The sequence below is a fragment of the Hylobates moloch genome, unplaced genomic scaffold (genome assembly GCF_009828535.3).
Source record: "Hylobates moloch isolate HMO894 unplaced genomic scaffold, HMol_V3 SCAFFOLD_3, whole genome shotgun sequence".
Lineage (NCBI taxonomy): Eukaryota > Metazoa > Chordata > Mammalia > Primates > Hylobatidae > Hylobates > Hylobates moloch.
In genome coordinates, this window is record NW_026652278.1 from 68,225,944 (window position 1) to 68,244,979 (window position 19,036).

Below are 19,036 nucleotides of genomic sequence, written 5' to 3' on the forward strand. Positions count from 1 at the left end.
TCAGAAGTGAAACAATGGCACACAAATAAGTTTTGTTTCCACAGAGAATGCATTTTTCTTTATAAACTTTACCATGAGGCTGGGTGCTGTGGCTCACGCCTGTAATCCCAGCACTTTGGGAGGCTGAGGTGGGCGAATCACTTGAGGTCAGGAGTTCGAGACTAACCTGGCCAACATGGTGAAACCCTGTCTTTACTTAAAATACAAAAATTGCCGGGCATGGTGGCTCCTGCCTGTAATCCCAGCACTTTGGGAGGCAGAGGTGGGCGGATCATAGGTCAGGAGATCGAGACCATCCTTGCCAACATGGTGAAACCCCATCTCTACTAAAAATACAAAAATTAGCTGGGAGTGGTGGCAGGCACCTATAATCCCAGCTACTTGGGAGGCTAAGGAAGGAGAAGTGCTTGAGCCTGGGAAGCAGAGGTTGTAGTGAGCCAAGATCGTGCCACTGCACTCCAGCCTGGCTACAGAGCGAGACTCCGTCACACACACACACACACACACAAAAAAAAAATTAGCTGGGTGTGGTGGTGTGCGCCTGTAATCCCAGCTACTCAGGAGGCTGAGGCAGGAGAATTGTTTAAACCTGGGAGGCAGAGGTTGTAGTGAGCCAAAATCACGCCACTGCACTCCAGCCTTGGTGATAGAGCAAGACTCTGTCTCCAAAAAAAAAAAATTAGCCAAGTGTGGTGGCACACACCTGTAATTCCAGCTACTTGGGAGGCTGAGGCATGAGAATCACTTGAACCCGGGAGGCAGAGGCTGCAGTGAGCTGAGATCACACCACTGCACTCCAGCCTGGGTGACAGAACAAGGCTCTGCCTCAAATTAAAAAAATAAAAATAAAAAAACTTTACTGTGAAACTACATTATCTACAAGATGTTTCTTCAGAAATTTCTTCTCAGGAGAAACTTAAAAATTTTTTTTCCAAGACGTAATAATTGTCACTGACTTCCTGCCAGCTTTATATCAGAAACTTTTGGCCAGGCACAGTGGCTCACATCTGTACTGTAATCCCAGTACTTTGGGAGGCCAAGGTGGGCAGATCACTCGAGGTCAGGAGTTTGAGACCAGCCTGGCCAACATGGGGAAACCCCAACTCTACTAAAATTACAAAAATTAGCCGGACATGGTGGCACACACCTGTAGTCCCAGCTATCTGGGAGGCTGAAGTGGGAGAATCGCTTGAACCCAGGAGGCAGAGGTTGCAGTGAGCCGAGTTTGCACCACTGCACTGCAGCCTGGATCACTTAGCAAGAACTGACATCTATCACTTTTCTGAGACAGTTCTGTCTCAGGAAAAAGAAAAAAAAAGAAAGAAACTTTTCAAACATCCTAGAAAAAATGAACCTACACACAGGTCACAATAAAACAAAAATGTATTTTGCAAGAATACAATATAGCCTTACCTCAGCTTCTGTTTTCATTTAAAAACTCAAATGCTATTTGAAAAAAATGTGATTTGCAGAACATGTTTCTTGCTTTCAACATGGCACGGAAAGGTAATGCTACCACACAGTGCCAAAACACTAAAATACGGGTTTCAGAAAAGCTTGTTAATTTCACACCAACAATAATAGGGCTAGATTTCCTATTTGCAACAAGCTACGTAATGAATATAACAGCTTTTCCTTAAAAGTCACTTATCTATAGAGAATGTTTATACAGAGAAACTGAAATAAGAAAAATTCTAGAAGAGTAATTGAGTTTTTTAAAAAAATATTTTTGTACATTCTACCATCATACCTCCTGAATATGCAAATATTCATGTATGTGCCTGATATAAGCCATAAAAATAAAATAACTCACAAATTTATTATATGAAATTATCCCTGAAACTAAAATAAGTAAAATTTGGATAAGCTTTTCTACAAATATACTCTCTGGAAGACAAAGACAGAAAAGTGAGCCTTAAAGTGAATTCCATTTTTCTACTACTTCTCATTAAATATTAAAAATGTGTCCATATTTTTTTAATATTAATAAACTAAATTTAAAACCTTAGTGAAGTACAAGGTATGGTAGCTCCTATCTATAAGCTCAGCTACTTGGAAGGCTAAGGTGGGAGGATGGCTTGAGTGCAGGAGTTCCCGGCCAGCCTGGGCAACATAGTAAGAACCCAGATCTAGAAAAAATAAATAAATAAAAAATAGGCTGGGCGCAGTAGCTCACACCTGTAATCCCAGCACTTTGGGAGGCCGAGGCAGGTGCATCACTTGAGGTCAGGAGTTCGAGACCAGCCTGGTCAACGTGGTGAAACCCCGTCCCTACTAAAAAAAAAAAAAAAAAAAATTAGCTGGGCATGGTGGCAGGCACCTATAATCCCAGCTACTCAGGAGGCTGAGGCAGGAGAATCACTTGAACCTGGGGGGCAGAGGTTGCAGTGAGTAGAGATCGCGCCGCTGCACTCCGTCTGGGCAACAAAGCGAGACTCCATCTCAAAAAAATAGTAATAAAAATAAAATAGGCTGGGCGCGGTGGCTCACGCCTGTAATCCCAGCACTTTGGGAGGCCGAGGCGGGCGGATCACAAGGTCAGGAGATCGAGACCATCCTGGCTAACACAGTGAAACCCCATCTCTACTAAAAATACAAAAAATTAGCCAGGCGAGATGGCGGGCACCTGTAGTCCCAGCTACTCGGGAGGCTGAGGCAGGAGAATGGCGTGAACCCCGGGGGGGTGGAGCCTGCAGTGAGCCGAGATTGCGCCACTGCACTCCAGCCTGGGCAACAGCGAGACTCTCAAAAAATAATAATAATAAAATAAAATAAAATAAAATAGGCCAGGTGCAGTGGCTCACACCTGTAAATCCCAGCAATTTGGGAGACGAGGCAGGCAGAGCACTTGACCTCATGAGTTCCAGACCAGGCTGCACAACACAGTGACAACTCATCTCTAGGAAAAATACAAAAAAACTAGCCAGGCACGGTGGTATGCCCCTATAGTCCCAGCTACTCAGGAGGCTGAGGCAGGAGGATCACTTGAGCCCAGGGAGGTTGAAGCTGCAATGAGTTGAGATCCCGCCACTGCACTCCCACCTGGGAAAGAGTTAGACCCTGTCTCAAAAATAAAATAGATAGACAGAAAACCCAATTTATCCTATATGTATAATTAAATATCAGATAGTTATTATTTACGTATACTATTAAGGATTTTTAATCTGATAAATTTTATTGAGCTAGCTTCTCCCCAATTTTAAATGCAACCCCTCTAACTCAGATGGCACATAACTGTAAAAAACATTAAATGAATACCAGAATTGTATAGTCAAATCACATTTGTACCCAAAAGTAGGCTTTTTCCCCCTTGTTTTAATTCATAAATTTATTCAACAGATTTGATTTTTTTTTTTTTTTTTGAGACGGAGTCTTGCTCTGTCGCCCAGGCCGGGCGCAGTGGCTCACACTTGTAATCCCAGCACTTTGGGAGGCTGAGGCAGGCGGATCACGAGGTCAGGAGATCGAGACCACGGTGAAACCCTGACTCTACTAAAAATAGAAAAAATTAGCCGGGCGTGGTGGCGGGCACCTGTAGTCCCAGCTACTCGGAGAGGCTGAGGCAGGAGAATGGCGTGAACCTGGGAGGCGGAGCTTGCAGTGAGCCGAGATTGCGCCACTGCACTCCAGCCTGGGCGACAGAGCAAGACTCAGACTTGATTTTACAAATTCTAACCATCCTAGAATTCTCATGTCAAGATATTACAAGCATTATAACAGCCTATTCTAGTGTTTTACCCACTGATGGTCAAGAGATTTCCCCTAAAAGTAAACAGTAAACTAGAAAAAACATTGCCAGCTATATGATAAAGAATATATTTGATGGCCGGGTGAGATGGCTCATGGCTATAATCCCAGCACTTAGGGAGGCCAAGCCTGGCACATCACCTGAGATCAGGAGATCGAGACTAGCCTGGCCAACATGGCAAAACCCAGTCTCTCCTAAAAATGCAAAAATAAACTGAGTGTGGTGGTGCATGCCTGTACCCCACTTACTCAGGAAGCTGATGCAGGAAAATCCTTGAACCCAGAAGGTGGAGGTTGCAATAAGCAGAGATCTTGCCAAAGCACTCCAGCCTGGGAGACAGGGTGAGACACTGTCTCGGAAAAAAAAAAAAAAAGAAGAATATATTTGGCTGGGCGTGGTGGCACACACCTTTTATCTCAGCATTTTGGGAGACCAAGACAAGAGAACCACTTGAGCTCAAGAGTTTGAGACCAGCCTTGGCAACATGGTGAGGCCCTGTCTCTATAAGAAATACAAAAAATTAGCCAAGCATGGTGGTGCGCGCCTCTGGTCCCAGCTACTCAGGAGGCTGAGGTGGGAGGATTGCTTAAGCCCAGGAGGTCAAGGCTGTAGTGAGTGGTGATCGCGCCACTGCACTCCAGCCTCTTTTTTTTTTTTTTGGAGATGGAGTCTCACTCTGTTACGTAGGCTGGAGTACAGTGGCGTGATCTCAGCTCACTGCAACCTCCACCTCCCGGGTTCAAGCAATTCTCCTGCCTCAGCGTCCAGAGTAGCTGGGACTGCAGGTACACGCCACCATGCCCAGCTAATTTTTGTATTTTTAGTCAAGACGGGATTTCACCATGTTGGCCAGGCTGGTCTTGAACTCCAGACCTCAGGTGATCCACCCACCTTGACCTCCCAAAATGCTGGGGTTACAGGCGTGAGCCACCGCACCCGGCCTACCACCCTCTTTTTTTTTTTTTTTGAGACCCTGTCACCCCCACCAAAAAAAAGAATATTTTTACTATAAAGAGATTTAAAACGTCAAAATAAGAAAAAAATTGCATATGCCAAAACAAAGATAGGCAAAGACATAAACAGTTAGAAATATGACTATCTTGAAAACCCAAAAGGGCTGGGCGTGGTGGCACACACCAAAACTTTGGGAGGCTGAGGCAGGCCAACCACCTGAGGCCAGGAGTTTGAGACCACCCTGGTCAACATGGTGAAACCTCGTCTCTACTAAAAATACAAAAAAATAGCTGGGCGTGGTGGGGCGTGCCTGTAATCCCAGCTACTCAGAAGGCTGAGAGGGAAGAATCACTTGAACCCAGAAGGCGGAGGTTACAGTTGAGCCAAGATTGTGCCACTGCACTCCAGCCTAGGTGACAGAGCAAGACTCTGTCTCAAAAAAAAAAAAAAAAACACACACACAGAAGAAAAAATTATAATTAGCAAAATGATTTAGTAGCTCACACCTGTAATCCCAGCACTTTGGAAGGCCGAGGAGGACAGATCACTTGAGGCCAGGAGTTCCAGACCAGCTAGGCCAGGCCAGGAGTTTGAGATCAGCTAGGCCATGGAGAAACCTCATCTCTACTAAAAATACAAAAATTAAAGGCTGGGCACAGTGGCTCACGCCTGTAATCCCAGCACTTTGGGAGGCCGAGGCGGGTGGATCACGAGGTCAGGAGATCGAGACCATCCTGGCTAACACAGTGAAACCCTGTCTCTACTAAAAATACAAAAAATCATCCGGGCATGTTGGCGGGCGCCTGTGGTCCCAGCTACTCGGGAGGCTGAGGCAGGAGAATGGCGTGAACCTGGGAGGTGGAGCCTGCAGTGAGCCGAGATTGCGCCACTGCACTCCAGCCTGGGCGACAGCAAGACTCCACCTCAAAAAAAAAAAAAAAATACAAAAATTAGTCACATGTGGTGCCATACACATGTAGTTCCAGCTACTGGGGAGGCTAAAGTGGAAGGATCATTTGAGCCCGGTAGGTCAAAGCTGCAGTGAGCCAGTATTGCACCACTGCACTCCAGCCTGGGTGATACCTGTCTCAAAAAACAAACAAAAAAACTGTATGGTATTGGCCCAGGAATAAACAACTGAAAAGAACAGAAATATTCAAAAATAAACACATGGAGGCTGGGCGCAATGGCTGGTACCTGTAATCCCAGCACTTCGGGAGGCCAAGGCGGATGGATCACTTGAGGTCAGGAGTTCGAGACCAGCATGGCCAACATAGTGAAACCCCATCTCTACTAAAATTACAATAAGTTAGCCAGGCGTAGTGGCATGCACCTGTAGTCCCAGCTACTCCGGAGGCTGAGGCAGAGAATCGCTTGAACTCCGGTGGCGTATGTTGCAGTGAGCCGAGATCACACCACTGCACTCCAGCCTAGGCAACAAAAGTGAGACTCCATCTCCAAAAAAAAAAAAAAAAAAAAGGAAACACAGGCGTACATACATACATACACAAATGGTGGATATATGGCCATTGAGAACATGATGAAGATAAGATTTCATATCATTAAAGACAGGATATTCAACAAATAGGCTTGGGTCAGTTGCATATTTGTGGAGAAAAAGAGTACCTCCAAAAACATATAAAGATAAATTCCAAATCAATTAAAGAGCTAAATATGTTAAGCTAGTAAAGAGTTAGGATAAATATAAAATATTTTTATAATTTTGGGATGGAGAGAACCTACTTAAGCAAGCCTCAAAACCCAGAAACCATTAAGAAAAAAGATAGATACAAAATTTTAGCACATCAACAGACATTATGGATGATGCAACAGATTGTAGAAAATATGTGCAATTGGTTGGGCGCGGTGGCTCACGCCCGTAATCCCAGCACTTTGGGAGGCCGAGGCGGGCGGATCACAAGGTCAGGAGATCGAGACCATCCTGGTTAACACAGTGAAACCCCGTCTCTACTAAAAATACAAAAAATTAGCTGGGAGCGGTGGCGGGCGCCTGTAGTCCCAGCTACTCGGGGGGCTGAGGCAGGAGAATGGCGTGAACCCAGGAGGCGGAGCTTGCAGTGAGCCGAGATTGCGCCACTGCACTCTGGGCTGGGCGAAAGAGCAAGACCCCGTCTCAAAAAAAAAAAAGAAAATTATGTGCAATATATGTTAAAAATACAGGGATACATAGAGAGAGTTCCTATTAGTCTAAAGGGAAAAGAGGGGAGAGGTGTGGATAGTTAATGGGTACAAAAAAATAATAGAAAGGCCGGGCGTGGTGGCTCACATCTGTAATCCCATCACTTTAGGAGGCCAAGGCCGCAGATCAGTTGAGGCCAGGAGTTTAAAACTAGCCTGGCCAACATGGTGAAACCCTGTCTGTACTAAAAAATATAAAAATTAGCCAGGCATGGTGGCACCCACCTGTAATCCCAACTACTCAGGAAGCTGAGGGACAAGAATCGCTTGAACCCAGGAGGCAGAAGTTGCAGTGAGCTGAGATCACACCACTGTACTCCAGCCTGGGCGACAGAGCAAGACTCTGTCTCAAAAACAAAAACAAAAATAGAAAGAATAAGAGGGAATATTTGATAGCACAAATGGATAATTACAGTCAATAATTTAATTGTACATTTTTAAATAACTACAAATACAATTGTTTATAACACAAATAATGAATGCTGAGAGGATGAATTCCCCATTTTACATGATTTGATTATTATGCAATGTATGCCCATATCAAAACATCTCATGTACCCAATAAATATACACACCTACTATGTATCCCCAAAAAAGTAAAATATTTTTTTAAAAATGAAGCTGGGCATAGTGGCTCACACCTGTAATCCCAGCACTCTGCGAAGCTGAGGCAGGCAGATTGCTTGAGGTCAGGAATTCCAGAATAGCCTGGGCAACATAGCAAAACCCTGTAACCCTGTTTCTATAAAAAATACAAAAGTTAGCTGGTCATCATGGCTCACACTGTGGTCCCAGCTACTCGGGAGGTTGAGGTGGGACGATCACCTGAGCTTGCGAAATTGAGGCTGTAGTGACCGAAATCACTCCAGCCTGGGCAACAAAGAGATCTGTCTCAAAAAAAAAAAAAAAAAAAAAAAGGCCCAGCACAGTGGCTCACACCTGTAATCCCAGCACTTTGGGAGGCCAAGGTGAGAGGATTACTTGAGGCCAGGAGTTCTAGACCAGCCTGGCCAACATGGCAAAACTCGTCTCTACTAAAAATACAAAAATTACTTCAGCCAGGCACAGTGGCTCACGCCTATAATCCCAGCACTTTGGGAGGCCGAGGTGGGCAGATCACTTGAGGTCAGGAGTTAAAAACTAGCTTGGAACATGGTGAAACCCTGTCTCTACTAAAAATACAAAATTAGCCAGGGGTGGTGGCAAGTGCCTGTAATCCCAGCTACTTGGGAGGCTGAGGCAGGAGAACTGCTTGAGCCCAGGAGGCAGAGGCTGCAGTGAGCCAAGACTGCGCCACTTCACTCCAGACTAGGCGACAGCGAGACTCCATCTCAAAAAAAAAAAAAAAAAAAAAAAAAATCAAGTTCCATTCATGTATCCTCAGCAAACTAACACAGGAACAGAAAACCAAATACTGCATGTTTTCACTTATAAGTGGGAGCTGAACAATGAAAACACATGGACACAGGGAGGGAACAACACACACTAGGGCCTGTGCGGGGGTGGGAAGAGCATCAGGATAAACAGCTAATGTATGCAGGGCTTAATGCCTAGGTGATGAGTTAATAGGTACAGCAAACCACCATGGCACACATTTATGTAACAAGCCTGCACATCCTGCATGTGTATCCAGGAACTTAAATTAAACTCTAAAAAAATACAAAAATTATCTGGGCGTGGTGGCAGGTGCCTGTAATCTTGCCTCCTCAGGAGGCTGAGGCACAAGAACCACCTGAACCTGGGAGGTGGAGACTACAGTGAGCTGAGCTCACACCACCACTGCACTTCAACCTTAACAGAGGGAGACTCTGTCTCAAAAAAAAAAAAAAAAAAAAAACGTAAAAAAATGTTTTCAGAGAATAAATGTAGCTTTGATATAAAAAGAAAAACTAAAATGGGCTGGGAGGGGTAGAATGGGAAGAAAAAAGCCCAGTTACAAAATAAGCAAAGAATAAGCAATTCCACTGAAAGAAATACAGCCAATAAAGAAATAAAAAGATGTTAGGCTGGGCACCACAGTGGCTCACACCTGTAATCCCAGCACTTTGGGAGGCCAAGGCGGGCAGATCACCTAAGGTCAGGAGTTTGAGACCAGCCTGACCAACATGGAGAAACCCGTCTCTACTAAAAATACAAAATTAGCCGGGCATGGTGGCGCACAGCTGTAATCCCAGCTACTCAGATGGCTGAGGCAGGAGAATCGCTTGAAACCAGGAGGTGGAGGTTGCAGTGAGCTGAGATCGCACCATTGCACTGCAGCCTGGGCAACAAGAGCAAAACCCTGTCTCAAAAAAAAAAAAAAAAATTAGCCAGGTGTGGTGGCGCATGCCTGTAATGCCAGTTACTTGGGGGGGGCTGAGGCAGGAGAATCACTTGAACCCAGGAGGCAGAGGTTGCAGTGAGCTGAGATCATGCCATTGCACTCCGGCCTGGGCAACAGAGAGAGATTCTGTCTAAAAATAATAATAAATAAAATAAAATAAAAAATAATAATATGGAAAATGTTCATCTCAAATAAATGGAAATTTAAAATGAGATCACTTGGCCAGGTGTGGCTCATACCTGTAATCCCAGCACTTTGGAGGGCTGAGGTGGAAAAATTGCTTGAGTTCAGGAGTTCAAGATCAGCCTGGGCAATATAGTGAGACGTCGTCTCTTCAAAAAAAATTAAAAATTAGGCTTTCTCTTCCTGGTTCCTAGCAGAGTCAGGAAAAGCTTTGTTGAGAGAGCAGGGTAAAAAAACTTTTTTAAAATTAGCTGGGCATGGTGGTGTACATCTGTAGTTCCAGCTACTTGGGAGGCCGAGGTGAGAGGATTGTTTGAGTCCAGGAGGTAAAGGCTGCAGTAAGCCGTGATTGCATCACTGCACTCCAGCCTAGGCAACAAAGACCCTGTCTCAAGAAATAAAAATGAAAATAAGGCAGTGGTTCACACCTGTAATCTCAGCACTTTGGGAGTGCAAGGTGGATGGATCATCTGAGGTCAGGAGTTCGAGACCAGCCTGGCCGACATGGTGAAACCCCATCTCTACTAAAAATACAAAAATTAGCCAGGCTTGGTGGCAGGCGCCTGTAATCCCAGCTACTCGAGAGGCTGAGGCAGGAAAATTGCTTGAACCCGGGAGGCGGAGGTTGCAGTGAACTGAGATTGTGCCACTGGACTCCAGCCTGGGTGACACAGCAAGACTCCATCTCAAAATATTAATAAATAAAAATAAATAAAATGAGACCACTTGTCTTCTCTTTTTAGCAGCAGGGTCTCACTCTCACTCTGACGTCCAGGCTGGAGTGTAGTGGCATGATTTAGCTGACTGCAACCTCAAACACCTGGGCTCAAGGGATCTTCCTGCCTCGGCCTCCCAAGTAGCCAGGACTATAGGCGCATGCTGCCAGACCCAGCTAATTTTTATAAATTTTTGGTAAAAAATTAGCCAGGCCGGGCACAGGGGCTCACGCCTGTAATCCCAGCACTTTGGGAGGATGAGGCGGGGTGGATCACCTGAGGTCAGGAGTTCAAGACCAGCCTGGCCAACATGGTGAAACCCCCTCTCTACTAAAAGTACAAAAATTAGCTGGGCATGGGGCTTACGCCTGCAATCCCAACTACTTGGGAGGCTGAGGAAGGAGAATCGCTTGACCCAGGAGGCAGAGGTTGCAGTGAGCTGCGATTGCACCATCGCACTCCAGCCTGGGTCACAGAGCAAGACTCCATCTCAAAAAAAAAAAAAAAAAATTAGCCGGGTGTGGTAGCTGGTGCCTGTAATCTCAGCTACTCAGGAGGCTGAGGCAGGAGAATCGCTTGAACCTGGAGGCAGAGGTTGCAGTGAACTGAGATTATGCCACTACACTCTAGCCTGGGCAACAGAGTGAGACTCCATTTCAAAAAAAAAAAAAAAATTTTTTTTTTGGTAGAGGCCAGGCAGGTGGCTTACACCTGTAATCCCTGCACTTTGGGGGGCCAAGGCAGGCAGATCACCTGAGGTCAGGAGTTCGAGACCAGCCTAGCCAACATGGTGAAACCCCGTCTCTACTAAAAATACAAAAATTAGCTAAGTATGGTGGGGCGTGCCTGTAGTCCCAGCTACTCGGGTGGCTGAAACATTAGAATCACTTGACTTGAACCCAGGAGGTGGAGGTTGCATTCCAGCCTGGGCGATGGAGCAAGACTTGTCTCAAAAAAAAAAAACAAAACAAAACAAACAACAAAACTGCATGTATTTCTTTTTTCTTTTTTTTTGAGACAGAGTGTCTGTTAGTCACCCAGCCTGGAGCGCAGTGGTGGGATCATGGCTCGCTACAGCCTCAACTTCCCAGGCTCAAGCGATCCTCTTGCCTCAGCCCCCTAAGTAGCTGGGGTTACAGGTGCATCCCACTAAATCCTGGCTAAATTTTTTACTTTTTTTGTAGACAGGGTTTCTACATTTTGCCATACCCAGGATGGTCTCGAACTTGTAGGCTCAAGCAATCCACCCACCTTGGGCCTTCCAAAGTGCTGGGATTATAGGCGTGAGCCACCACACCCAGCCTAATATATATTATAACGCAGTTGTACTCCTCCACTTTTTTCTAAATCAGAGAAGCGTTTATTAAATGGCCCAGCAGTGCAACTGAAGACAGAAAAATTAAACAGTAATATAGCGAACCAAAAATAGGAAGCACCTAAATAAAACACCTGAATCACTTATCCTTAGTACAAGTAGGAAGTATAAGTACAGTTTAAGGTAAACAAGTAATCAGTTTGTATTCTATCATCTATCAGTAAATAGCCTCTTGACAAAACTGGTTTCCCAAAATTAGCTGAGGGCATCTATAACTCTACAGTAATTATTAAATATAACTTGGCAATGTGGTAGAGTACAAGGAACAGTTAACTGGAAACAAGGACATCTGGGACATTGCAGCTGTGTGACTTTGGGTAAGTCATTTAAAAGTTCTCTAGGCTTGCCGGGCACAGTGGGTCACACCTGTAATCCCAGCACTTTGGGAGGCCAAGGTGGGCGGATCACTTGAGGTCAGGAGTTCGAGATAAGCCTGACCAATATGGTGAAACTCTGTCTCTACTGAAAATACAATAATTAGCTGGGCGTGGTGGCGGGCGCCTGTAGTCCCAGCTACTCAGGAGGCTGAGACAGGAGAATTGCTTGAACTTGGGAGGCAGAGGTTGTAGTGAGCCGAGATTGTGCCATTGCACTCTAGCCTAGGCGACAGAGCAAAACTCCATCTCAAAAAAAAAAAAAAAAAAGAAAGTTCTCTAGGCTTTAGTTTCCTCAATATAAAATGAATAGAATGGACTGGTTGATCTCTAAGCATTCTAGTAAGCCTAGAACTGATTATCAATACTTCATTAATGGTATTTATCATTCGCACTTAGGTTTTTGGGGATTTTTTTTTTTTTCCAGTAGAAATAGGGTCTCACTCTGTTGGCCAGGCTGGTCTTGAACTCCTGGCCTCAAGCAATCCTCCTACCTTAGCCTCCCAAAGTGCTGGGATTACAGACATAATCTCACGTAGATTTTTAAAGAAGCCATTTACAAAGATACAAAATTTGGGGGCCAGGCGTGGTGGCTCACGCCTGTAATCCTAGCACTTTGGGAGGCCAAAGCGGGTCAATCATCTGAGGTCAGGACTTCAAGACCAGCCTGCCCAACATGGTGAAACCCTATCTCTACTAAAAATACAAAAAATTATCCGGGTGTGGTGGTGGGCGCCTGTAATCCCAGCTACTCCGGAGGCTGAGGTCAAGAGCAAAACTCTGTCTCAAAAAACAAACAGGTCGGATGAGGTGGCTCACCACTGTAATCCCAGCACTTTGGGAGGCTGAGGCAGGTGGATCGCCCGAGGTCAGGAGACCACCCTGGCCAACATGGCGAAACCCCGTCTCTACTAAAAATACAAAAATTAGCTGAGCTCGGTGGCACATGCCTGTAATCCCAGCTACTCAGGAGGCTGAGGCAAGAGAATCGCTTGAACCTGGGAGGCAGAAGTTGCAATGAGCCAAGATTGTGCCACTGCAGTCCGGCCTGAGTGACAGAGCAAGACTGTGTCTCAAAAAACAAATAATACAAAGATATAAAATTTGAATTTCAACCAGAAAACCATATTTTGGACTTTGGAATATAGAGTGAAAAAAAAAACCTGAAAGCAAATACATAAAAACATGTGACACATACATATATTTTTCTCAATATAAAAAAACTACAGTGTGAAGGCCGGGCGTGGTGGCTCACGCCTGTAATCCCAGCACGTTGGGAGGCCGAGACGGGCAGATCACGAGGTCAGGAGATCGAGACCATCCTGGCTAACATAGTGAAACCCTGTCTCTACTAAAAATACAAAAAATAGCCAGGCATGGTGGCGGGCACCTGTAGTCCCAGCTACTCGGGAGGCTGAGGGAGGAGAATGGCGTGAACCCGGGAGGCGGAGCTTGCAGTGAGCCGAGATTGCGCCACTGCACTCCAGCCTGGGTGACACAGGGAGACTCCATTTCAAAAAAAAAAAAAATTACCATATGAAAATATGTTTGACTAAATGCCTTAAAGTCTGTCGTAATAACATTTCCCCTATACATGAATACAGATAACCATTTCCACTACTAAAATGATCACTTGCTGGAAGCTTACAAATATATAATTGCTTGCTACAACTATTTTCCCAAGCATAGCTCCCTATACAATTATACACAGCAGAAATTTGGTAATTTACTCAATTCTCTATATAACAATACAAATTTTGTATTTAGCATCATGCTAACATTCACATTAGTTCCTCATATGTAGTGTAAAATATCTTGAGGGAGAAAAATCTATGAGTAAAAAAACAGATACCCCTATCCATTTATACCTTCCAGTTCCCACCCAGAATTCTGGTCTCCTGGCCAGTTCCACCTGCAACCTCTCCCCACTTCCTCTATACCAAGACTCCCTCCCTCCCTATAAAAGAAAGAAATCTTAGTGTATTAGAATCACATAAATTTCCAACACCAATCTCGAATCTACCATCTAGTAGCTCAACAATCTTTGGTAACTTCCTGAACTTTTTCTTGTTTTTTTTGAGACGGAGTCTCGCTCTGTCCCCAAAGCCGGAGTGCAGTGGCGCGATCTCGGCTCACTGCAAGCTCTGCCTCTCGGGTTCACGCCATTCTCCTGCCTCAGCCTCCCGAGTAGCTGGGACCACAGGCGCCTGCCACCACACCCGGCTAATTTTTTTTTTTGTATTTTTAGTAGAGACGGGGTTTCACCGTGTTAGCCAGGATGGTCTCGATCTCCTGACCTCCTGATCCATCCGCCTCGGCCTCCCAAAGTGCTGGGATTACAGACGTGAGCCACCGCGCCCGGCCTACTTCCTTAAGTTTTTAAGCCTCAGTTTTCTTTAAAACTAAAGTAACTAGTACCAGCTGCAGAGCAGTGTTGTTATAAGATAAAATGAGATAATGTGCCTGGCACATTAATAATCACTCAATGAATGTTAGCTATTATTATTATTATTGCCTTAAGACTGTTGTAATATTTATTTGCTTATGTTTTTTTTTTTTTTTTTTTTGAGACGGAGTCTCCCACTGTCACCCAGGCTGGAGTGCAGTGGCGCGATCTCGGCTCACTGCTAGCTCCGCCTCCCGGGTTCACGCCATTCTCCTGCCTCAGCCTCTCCGAGTAGCTGGGACTACAGGCGCCCGCCACCACGCCCGGCTAATTTTTTGTATTTTTAGTAGAGACGGGGTTTCACCGTGGTCTCGATCTCCTGACCTCGTGATTTATTTATTTATTTTGAGACAGAATCTTGCCTGTTGCCTAGGTTGGAGTGTAGTGGCATGATTTCGGTTCACTGTAACCTCCGCTTCCTGGGTTCAAGCGATTCTCCTGCCTCAGCCTTCTGAGTGGCTAGAATTAGTGGCAGGCATCACCATGCCCATCTAATTTTGTGTTTTTAGTAGAGACAGGGTTTCACCATGTTGGCCAGGCTGATCTCGAACTCCTCACCTCAACTGATCTGCCCACCTCAGCCTCCCAAAGTGCTGTGATTACAGGCCTGAGCTACTGTGCCTGGTCCGTATTTACTTACATTTACAGTAAAGGAGTACTAAAAAAGACTAATAGGACCAGCGAGGTGGCTCACGCCTATAATCCCAGAATTTTGGGAGGCTGAGGTGGGAGGATCACTTGAGCCCAGGTGCTAGAGATCAGCATGGGCAACATAGGGAGATCCTGTCTCTAGAAAAAGCACAAAAATTAACCAAGCACCTGTAGTCCCAGCTCCTGGACAGGCTGAAAAGCAAGAGGATTCCTTAAACCTAGGAGACTGAGGCTGCAGTGGGCCGTGATTACTCCACTGCACTCCAGCCTGGGCGACAGAGAACTCGTCTTAAAAAAAAAACAAAAATAAAAAAGGGCTTAAATTATGAACTGACCAGTCAATTTTCTCTTCAAACTTCCATTCTTTTATCTCTTCTGAGAAATTTACTATGTGTTTCACTAATGCAGCACAGTTTAGTTTGCTTAACACTTTGTAATTTTAAAAACTCTTAAGCTGGGCATGGTGGCTCAAGCCTGTAATCCCAGCACTTTGGGAAGCCAAGCTGCCAAGGCAGGAAGATTGCTGGGTAACATAGCCAGACCAGCTTAGGCAACATAGCAAGACCTCGTCTCTACAAAAAAATTTTAATAATTAATTGGGCGTGGTTGTATGCACCTGTGGTCCTATCTACTCAGCAGGCTGAGGTGGGAGGAAAGCGTGGGCCCAGGAGGTTGAGGTGGCAGTGAGCTGTGATGACACCACTGCATTCCAGTCTGGGCAACAGAGTGAAGCCTTGTCCCAAAAAAAGAGAAAAGAGAATTCTTACTTTGGGAGGCTGAGGCAGGAGTATCACTTGAGCCCAGGAGTTTGAGACCAGCCTGGCAACATAGCAAGACCCCATCTCTAAAAATAAATCAGCTGGGCATGGTGGCCCTCACCTGTAGTCTCAGCTCTATTCAGGAGACAGAGGTACGAGGATGGCTGGAGCCTAGGAGGTTGAAGTTGCAGTGAGCCATGATCTTGCCACTGCACTCCAGCCTAAGTAACACAGTGAGACCCTGTTGCAAAAAAACAAACAAAAATTCTTTGTCCTGTCAACTACTATATAAACTCTTCAGGGGCAGAACTTTGTCTCATACTTTCATGTTCATATATTGTACTTATTACATTGTAAGTTTTTTTTTCTCTATCAGTCTGCCCTCACAGGGTCTGAGCAATTCCAAGGCAGAGATCAAGTTCTACCTGTATTTGTATCCTGAAGGCTTAGCAATCAGACACAAAATAGGTCTCAATAAATATTAAGTGGATAAATGAATTAATCTTTTTTCACTGCAATGCCTTACATAGTACTTTACACATAACAGGAGTTTAGCAGAGCTTGTTATTGGATTCATGCAGAAATCTTTTGGACTCAACCACCACACAAAGCTTTATCTTGCATCAGAAAAGCACTTCTACTTTAAAGTTTAGCTGCTGACATTACAAATTAGGTTTCACTCTTAACATATATCAAATAAATGAGTTCAGTGACTAACCACATTAAGACCAGCTGAAGAAGGATTTTAAAAGCCATTTTTTTTTTTTTTTTTTTTTGAGACGGAGTCTCACTCTGTCGCCCAGACTGGAGTGCAATGGTGCAATCTCGGCTTACTGCAACCTTCCCCTCCGGGGTTCAAGCGATTCTCCTGCCTGAACTTTCCAAGTAGCTGGGATTGCAGGCGCGCGACACCATGCCTGGCTAATTTTTGTATTTTTTTAGTAGAGACGGGGGTTTCACCATGTTAGCCAGGCTGGTCTCGAACTCCTCACCTCAAGCAATCTGCCCGCCTCGGTCTCCCAAAGTGCTGGGATTACAGGCGTGAGCCACCGCGCCCAGCCAAAAAGCCATTATTCTAATTAATGCATTTGTGAACCTCAACATGGAAAAATCCAGTTATATAATCACAAGAGAGGTTATCCCTTTCAAATGTATACCCACAAAAGATAGAAAAATGGCCGGGCGCAGTGGCTCAAGCCTGTAATCCCAGCACTTTGGGAGGCCGAGGCGGGCGGATCACGAGGTCAGGAGATCGAGACCATCCTGGCTAACACGGTGAAACCCCGTCTCTACTAAAAATACAAAAAATTAGCCGGGCGTGGTGGCGGGCGCCTGTAATCCCAGCTACTCGGGAGGCTGAGGCAGGAGAATGGCGTGAACCCGGGAGGCGGAGCTTGCAGTGAGCCGAGATCGCGCCAGTGCACTCCAGCCTGGGTGACAGAGCGAGACTCCATCTCAAAAAAAAAAAAAAAGATAGAAAAATGGTCAGAAAACTTGTATCTGTCGATTGAAATAAATTATTTTTATGCCTGACTTGAAGCCATTGTTTTCACTACAAATAAGTTAACCAGCAAAGTGGTCCACACCTGTTTCCAGAAAACAGTCCTTAAGACTCAAAGACTAGATGATTTCCCCTCTGTGATTTTAACTCCTGAGAAACATCTTTTATTTCAACATTGATACATTCAAAACATGTTCTGTCTCCTAAAATAAAATCTCATTCATTTCTTAAAAGGCAAATAGCTTGATAAGCACACTTTAGGAACACCAGGTTTTACATCCAAATAACTAAAAACTATCCCTAGATTTAGTGTTCAGCCTGCTGTTGCAATTAAATTTGTTTTTTAAGTTACATTTGTGGAAGGTTTAAGTGTCATATTGCACATTTTTTCACCATACCATCTAACCTGACTACCTTTCATATATTTCATAAGCACACCGTAAAGAAATTGTACACTTGAATGAGTCTGGGAAGAAACGTAAGCTTAGCACACACCCCCTTCTTCCAACTCAATACGCTTCAGAGGAAACAACCTTAGTGTTTTTTTCTTCTCAAGAATCGCTCTCTCCCGCCCCCCCACCCTGCGCTTTATTTTAGAGTAGCAATCATTCATTATCCTACTCGTAGTTGCTCAGCGAAAAGAACCTTCCCAACTAATACTAGTTCACCAGGACTCTCCGTTCGCATCTCAAGAGTGTCCGTGGGGTATCTCTCCGGAAAGAGGGAAAGGAGGCGGCGACGATCTGGGACGCCACCATTCCCGCCACGGCCATTTAGGACCCAGGTCCCGGCGCGCGGTCCCCGACTAGCCTCAGGCACAGCCCGGGGATCTGTAAAGGTCTGATCCCTTCTCCCTCCACCCCTCTAACCAGTGAAAAGCAAACTGGGCCCAGCGTCTGTGCTCTCATTCAACATACCGTCCTCCTCGCTGTACCCCATTTCTTCCCACTTCTTTCCCAATGTAGCCTGGTCCCTTTATCCAGTTCCGAGTCTCCGTAAACACCCTGCTCCCAACACACACACCCCTCCACGCTCCAGCCCGCGCCCCCTGAACCCCATTACACACGGGTCCCTCCCCCTGGACCTCCCAGCAGCTCTAGCCCTCCCGCGTGCCCTAAAGCAGACCGGCGCCGCGTCCCTGTACCCACAGGACCCAGGTCCTGCCCCACACGTCACACTCAGGTCCATTCCTCCCGCGACCTAACCTTCCCCGCACCCCCTCCCCAGACGCTACCCCCTGCACCCCGTTACCCCCGGCCCCGCCCCCCTGAGGGTGTCGCACTCACAGCTCCTGGCGCCGCATACTTAACCGCCGCGGCTGCTATAGCTACAGGGAGCCAAGGCAACCAGCTCTCGCGACACTTTCCTTGGCCACGGCAAGAGCAGACGAGAAGAGACTCTCGCAAGAAAGTAAATGAGTCAGGCTGGAAACGGCGAAGTATATCTCGCGATAGCGCTATTTAAAATGGCGGCCTCAAGGCGTTTCATGGGTGGCTCGGACAGGCGTGGAGGTGGGGCGCAGGCGAGGATGAAGCTTGAGTTGGGCGGGAGTCGGAAAACGATTGCAGGCGGGACCGTGCGTCGGGGCTGAGGAAACTTAGCGTGGCAGACCCTAAACTGGGATAACTTTAGGGATATGGCCTTCTTTTCCCAATTGCCTCAAACTTAGAGCAGCGTCGCCTTTAGCTGAAGGTTCATTTTCCCAGCATTTTCCTTCTCCAGGCGGAGTAGTTGGAGACAGAGAGGGCAAGCCAGAAACTGACCTTCCCATCTCCTCATTCCCTTCCATCAAGAACTTTTCATCGTTC

At 45.8% G+C, this 19,036-nt stretch overlaps 1 protein-coding gene across 5 annotated transcripts in view; it reads right to left on the minus strand.

Annotated features, from left to right (window-relative positions):
• Nucleotides 1-18,619, minus strand: part of USP54 (ubiquitin specific peptidase 54) — a 136,461-nt gene extending 117,842 nt beyond the window's left edge. For 2 of the 5 annotated variants that reach the window (XM_032139940.2, XM_058436362.1), the window contains exon 1: nucleotides 18,515-18,619. The gene's annotated coding sequence lies outside the window, so the exon portion shown is untranslated. Of the gene's footprint in view, nucleotides 1-18,145; nucleotides 18,232-18,514 lie in introns of those variants that run through there. The other 3 variants (XM_058436367.1, XM_058436363.1, XM_058436382.1) reach the window with 3 other exon arrangements.
• Nucleotides 18,620-19,036: the final 417 nt, after the last annotated feature.